Genomic DNA, 6,000 nt, shown 5'->3' on the forward strand with positions numbered 1-6,000 from the left:
CAGTTCCCTCAAAGAGGGAGGCAAAAACTCATGCAATCATTACTGCAGCAATTTTGTCACTAAGAATCAGTTTTGTTATGGTTCCTACATACCCTTCTTACTAATTTACCTAACTAGCCATAATTTCTGTTTTTTACACTTTGAGACCCTATGAGAGTATCTAATACTATCCATTCACCTGTCCTTCCTCAAAGAAAGGTTTAATCCTGCCTTTGACACAATGCAAACCTGCTCACATGGGCAGAGTCTTTGGCTACATCTACACAGAACCTTGGACAATACCCAGTACATGGCTATGGTCCAACATCTGCTTCTGAAAGCCATGAAAGCAATGAAAAGTTATGCTGTCAGTGGAAAAACCTGTGTTGCTGTAGTCCAGCTTTTTAAGTGACTGCAAAATCTGACAAATATTTAGGCTCAGGCAATGTAAAGAAAACTGGCACAAAATAAATCAAAGTTTCCTGCTTCAGTCATTTCTGATCATATTCATTTGTGTAAGAGGCTGAAATCAGAATACCAGACCTACAAAACATCAACATCCAGAGCTACGATGAACCATAATGATGAAATGGGTTCAGTTAAAAAACCAGGACTATGCACAAATACTCACATTCACACTTGGGAGGCAGCAACACTTATATGTTTGCAGGCTAATTTTTTTTTTTTTAAGGATTAAGAAATATTTCCTTTAAGAAACTCTCAATCCCATTTATCTGGTACTCCAGCAACCAGACTTTGGTAGACCTTATTCATAGCAACTCCCCACACTGAGATTGTCTTCTACTTCCATTACTCTGGAAGATTCCAGCTAGAAAACATAATTGGTGACTTTTTCAGAAGTACACACTGTTGTCAACATTACAGCAATAAACACATGGATTGTGAGGGAACTGCCTAAAAGCACCAAATTGGATTTAAAGGGTAAAAACCATGCATGGAATCTAGGTGTGAATGATCAAAACCTGAATCCAGCAGCCTATGCTTTGCTAGGTTACAAAGAAAGGTTATCTCAAGCACAGGGAAAGGAAAGAATGTTCCCATTCTCCACCTACCTTTCCCTGCCTTCTCCGAGAATGTATGTCCACATGCCAGTGAGCACAGCACTGCTGGCAACTCCTCATCTCTAACTCACAAGCTATAATATATTACTTTTTAAAGTTCTTTACAGCAGCAAATTACTGAAGAATCACAGGATTGATAGGGTTGGAAGAACTATTTTATAATTCTGTTTTTAAACAAAACTGTCAAGAAATACAGGAATAGTAGGAATGTAGTTCCTATCAGAAATTTAGTTTAGTCTCTAACACATAACAAGCTGGTACAAGTGCAAAAAATATATCTACCTTGCAAGGTATCACAGCAAAAACAAATTTAACATGTTAAGGTTGTTAAGTGTCAGCAATCACTTTATCTATCTGGTTTAGAGCACATCTTGTTTGTTTACAATAGCTGTTAACAAGCAATACATACTGTCACCAGTTAGCCAATCATCTGTTAACACCTACCTCTTCAAACACACACAGAGAATTCCTACCAAACATAAAATTGTCTAATCCACACTGTGAGATATCTAAAACCCTGTATTATAAACACCTTTTTGAGCTAATAAGCAATAAAAGTCTAGAAAAAAGAAATTTGATAGTTGAAAGGCTTAATAAGAGTTCTGTAAAGAATTCTCACTCTAGAACCAAAATGCTCAAAATCCCCACATCACCCTGAGGTATAAACAGCCTTTGCTAGAGGAATCTTACTTGAAGCTGCTGGGATCCTTCTGAATTCCCAGGTTCAGGGCTAAGCCCACAGTGACACTTTGTAGATATGCTTGTGTGAAGGATGCTGCCCTCTGATAAGTGAAGAGTTCATAAGAACTTCAGGAAAAAAAAAAGAAAAACCACCAGCAAACCAACACTCCAGGATCCTAGCCAACATTCCCCATCTTGCAAAAAACTCTCGTGTCCAAGGCTGAGCAAGTGCTTTTATGGAGCAAACAACAGGAGCTCTGTTTGCCTCCAGAGCTACTGCAGCAATATTTAACTCCCAGCTTCAGAGGGCTCTGACTCTCAAAACAAGGACAATTCTGTTTTTAACAGGAAAATGATCAGTTCCCAGATTTGTCCAAACACAGATCAAGATGCTTAAAGATGTGCTTTCCAAGTGCCAGGAAAGCCTGCTGCAGTTCCACTAAATGTTTAAATGCTAAATCCAGCAGCCAGAGAGTGTGCATGTGTGTCCTTGTTAGAGATTAAATGCTCTGTCTTCTGGTTTATCACTGACAAACATTAGGTCAACAGCATGCTCCCTCCAAATTCAATCCTATCAAGATTATTGCTCACAGGAAATGGAAAATGTGCATTTCCCAACCTCTCAAACATCGGCAATAAAACACAAAGTTCTGCAAAAACACAGCCCAACAAATCAATTTGCCCCTTCCCTCTGATAGCTTGAACCCAGCACTAGCAGGAGTAAAAAGCAGAAAAAGTAAGGTGGCAGAAGTATTTTGTTCAGGTATATTCAGAAGATGAAATTTGTCCAGACATCAAATCTGAGTGCACCAAGTGTGTTTAAATACCACACACACTCCCCACTGCACCCACACCAGACAAAAATCATTACAGAAGTCCCTCATACAGAGCTCCAATTGCCACATTACAAGGACACCATCACAAGCCAAAAAAAAAATAAAACTCTGGGAACTGGAAAGATTGGAGAGACTCGGGCAACAAAAGAAGTAATATTTAACTCATCTAAACAAGGTTACTGCCAGAAAGACAAGTCTGGGTCATGTCATATTATATCATATCATCATGTCTCAGTTCATCTGTGCCTTGTTGCCACAAAAGCAAATCAATGAATGCTATCAGCAGAATGCCCACATTTTCAAGCACCACAAGGGCCAATGACCTACCCTATGTGGCCAATACCCAGGCAGCATATCTCCAAAGGATACAGTCTGTTTGTCTTTGTGGTCCAAGGTTATAGCCATTGGGAAACCTTATCTGTGAAAGATACTGCTTTAAAGGATGAGTAGAGACTGTAAACTGCTTTGGGTGCAAGTTAACCTTAAAGCATACCTATTCCAAACTTCCCAATCACATGGAAGATTTGGGATTCTTCCCTCAGCTAGCAGAAGGACAGATTTATCCATGTTTTAGATTTCACCAGCATTCTTATCTACCCTCTGCAAGTTCATTTTACTAGCTGTAAGCCAGGGACCAAGAAAATGCAACACACCTCTAGGAGCTGGAAAACATACTGGCAGGCTTGAAAGCTAATTAGAACAACTAAGTTTGGAAGAATTATCAAAATAGGCCCACTAATCCAACATCAACTAGCCAGTCTTTGGGTAATATGCCAGAGCTCAAGTGTCTCACTACACACTTTCCACACAATAATGGGGATGGATTCAGGGTAATACTGTGTTCTCTACATGTGAAATACAACAAAACTAAATCAATCTGAAGGACCAGGCCCAAAACTGCAGCATGGATGAACGCCACCAGAAGTCCCAAAAACTCTATGGCAAACTTGTGGCTGACACTCAGTGATTTAAGAGAATTTCTGAAAAATAATAAGGCATTTCAAACTAGTTGAACATCTTCAGGATTGAAGACTAGAAAGAAACTTCCCAACTGCCAATGAAAAGATTTGTCCTCTTTAAATCATTTATCTAATGAAACACAACACCAGTTCCAGTAACCAATCTAGTTAGGTCAAAGTTTACATAGCTGAGTGTATAGCTCTGTGTACAAAAATAAAGTAGACTTGCTTTTCAAACAGTTCTCCTCACTATTCTTAACTACTGAAATATGCTAGATACTGAAAGCATGCCCTAGAATGTGTGCTCCTCGAGCTACATTCCTCCTGCATACATTACTACCTCTGGCAGCACATGCATTCAAGGGAAGGAGCATTATATAATTGAATTAGGTGAGACTTAGCTAATACTGCATATGATCTCTTGAACAGCACTACAGAACATTAATATCAAAATTCACATTGATAGCAGACACAGAAGTAGCTCTGTCACTTTCTTTTAGATGACAATGACGAAACCCAAGTACAGTATTCACTCAATTGCTTTGGTAAGGTGGTGAATTGGGACCAACTAACCCATGGCCACCCAATAACTTACCAGCAGAATTCAGCCCAACTCATCAACTACTTCACCAAAGACACCCTTTGGTGAAATAAGATACTCTGAAGTGAGGGCTGTGCTCACAGCCATGGAGTGTTTAACCTCTTTTAATCCTTTACTCTTACAGAGCAGAACCTGGTTTCAATGTGGGACACTGTTGAGTTGATCTCAGCAGAACTCTGTCAGAGCTATTCAATGCCTGTGGTTACACAGATATTTCTCAAGCATGTGTTCACACACCTTCCTTCAGCCTGACTTTACTACAAATTTCCACTTACTTGTGCCTATACTCAGAGGGATTCTGTACCAGATGACTTTGTAATTACTTCTTAGTAAGTAATCTGTTCACAAAGTACATACTAGGGAAGTCCCTTGCTTTGCTGTAAATATGTTTCTTTTACAGACAGTCCCTTCTCCAAAAATTAACTGGAACAAAGCAGGAGGTTTTTACAATCCCTTTATAATTAGGTTATAAGTTGACATTTTTCTAAATTGTTTACTGTTTGAGTCTAGTCATCAAGTGCACAGTGAAGAGGAAAAAAAAAGTCTCTTTTGGCATAGTTAAACCCATTTCTCAAAATTGCACAGAAGGCACAGATCAGGTCAGAAATTAAGCTATTCCAGGAAAGCATATCCCACATAAGAACATTAACTGTACTCCATCACCAGTTAATGTGAAAACATGTTTAACACACATGCAGGGGGAATTTAAAACAAATTATAGGAAATCAAGATACAGGCAAATTCAAGATTTGGTGAACAGAAGCTGAGTTCCAGATCATTTTATCTAATTTAATTGGAAATCTGCATTAGAATCTCATTTGCACTTTTGGTTATGAAAAGGATTACAAGATAAAGCCTCACTGTTTATCAGAGTAGTTGCATAAATCATGGCTCTGACTTTGCATATATCATTACTCTTGAGTTAACCCCTAAAGGAGAACAGAGCCTGTCTGAAGGACACATCTACAACACAATGGGCAGAGCAGCACTCACAGCTGACTCTCCATCACTCAGTTTTTACTCACTGCCTTAGGAAAACAGGCCACAGGCATCACTTCAGCCTTCAGAGGAACCTGAAGGTGGAATATACCCACCTGATATCCAGCCCTGATTCTCACTGGGGAAAGCTTTAGCAGCAGCAGGAATATTGCTGCAGCTACCACTGTGATACTGTCATTTTGCTGGGAGGGAAAAGCCAAAAATCAAGTAAATACAAGGGGGTGGGAGAACACACAACATTCAAGTGCTCAGCAGTTTGTCAAGTTTCAGTGATAAGAGACTTACAGCCTCTACTTTGTTTCAGGGTTAACTCCTTAATCTTGGTAATTAAAACCCAGATCCACCTTTTCATATATTGATCAGACAAGACAAGGATAACTACCCAAAACCTGCACCTGCAATTACGTTCTGTTCAAACTTATTATTCACAAAGCAATTACAATTGGAATACTTAATCAAGAACAAAAAGCCCAGCTCTTATTCTTCTCATGTTTTAAATTACACAGAGGGCCTGAATCATGTTTTACAATAGACATTACACATTGTATTTAAAGTCCAAGGAAACAACACTTCCAGATTCCTCCCATACTTTTCCAAATCTCTTACAATTAAATGGTATTTTCTCTTCTATTATGTTCCTGCAGAAATTCACAATAAATCTTTTGAAACCTAAAAATTACTCATTTACCTTACAAGTGCTCTACCAAGTCATATTTGAAACATAATCACCTTCTAAAGGAAAAAAAAACCACACTAGTTTACCTTTCCTTTCTTCCAATACATGTGGAACAAACAACAACAAAAAAATAAAAGCCCATTTCCACCATTTTCTTCCCTTTAAAAGTGACTTAAGCAGACACTCA

The 6,000-nt window shown here is 38.7% G+C and overlaps 1 protein-coding gene across 2 annotated transcripts in view; it reads right to left on the reverse strand.

Annotated features, from left to right (window-relative positions):
• FAR1 (fatty acyl-CoA reductase 1) overlaps positions 1–6,000 on the reverse strand; it is a 33,724-nt gene that overhangs the window by 25,359 nt on the left and 2,365 nt on the right. The window lies entirely within an intron of this gene.

The sequence above is a fragment of the Ammospiza nelsoni genome, chromosome 6, assembly GCF_027579445.1.
Source record: "Ammospiza nelsoni isolate bAmmNel1 chromosome 6, bAmmNel1.pri, whole genome shotgun sequence".
Taxonomy (NCBI): domain Eukaryota; kingdom Metazoa; phylum Chordata; class Aves; order Passeriformes; family Passerellidae; genus Ammospiza; species Ammospiza nelsoni.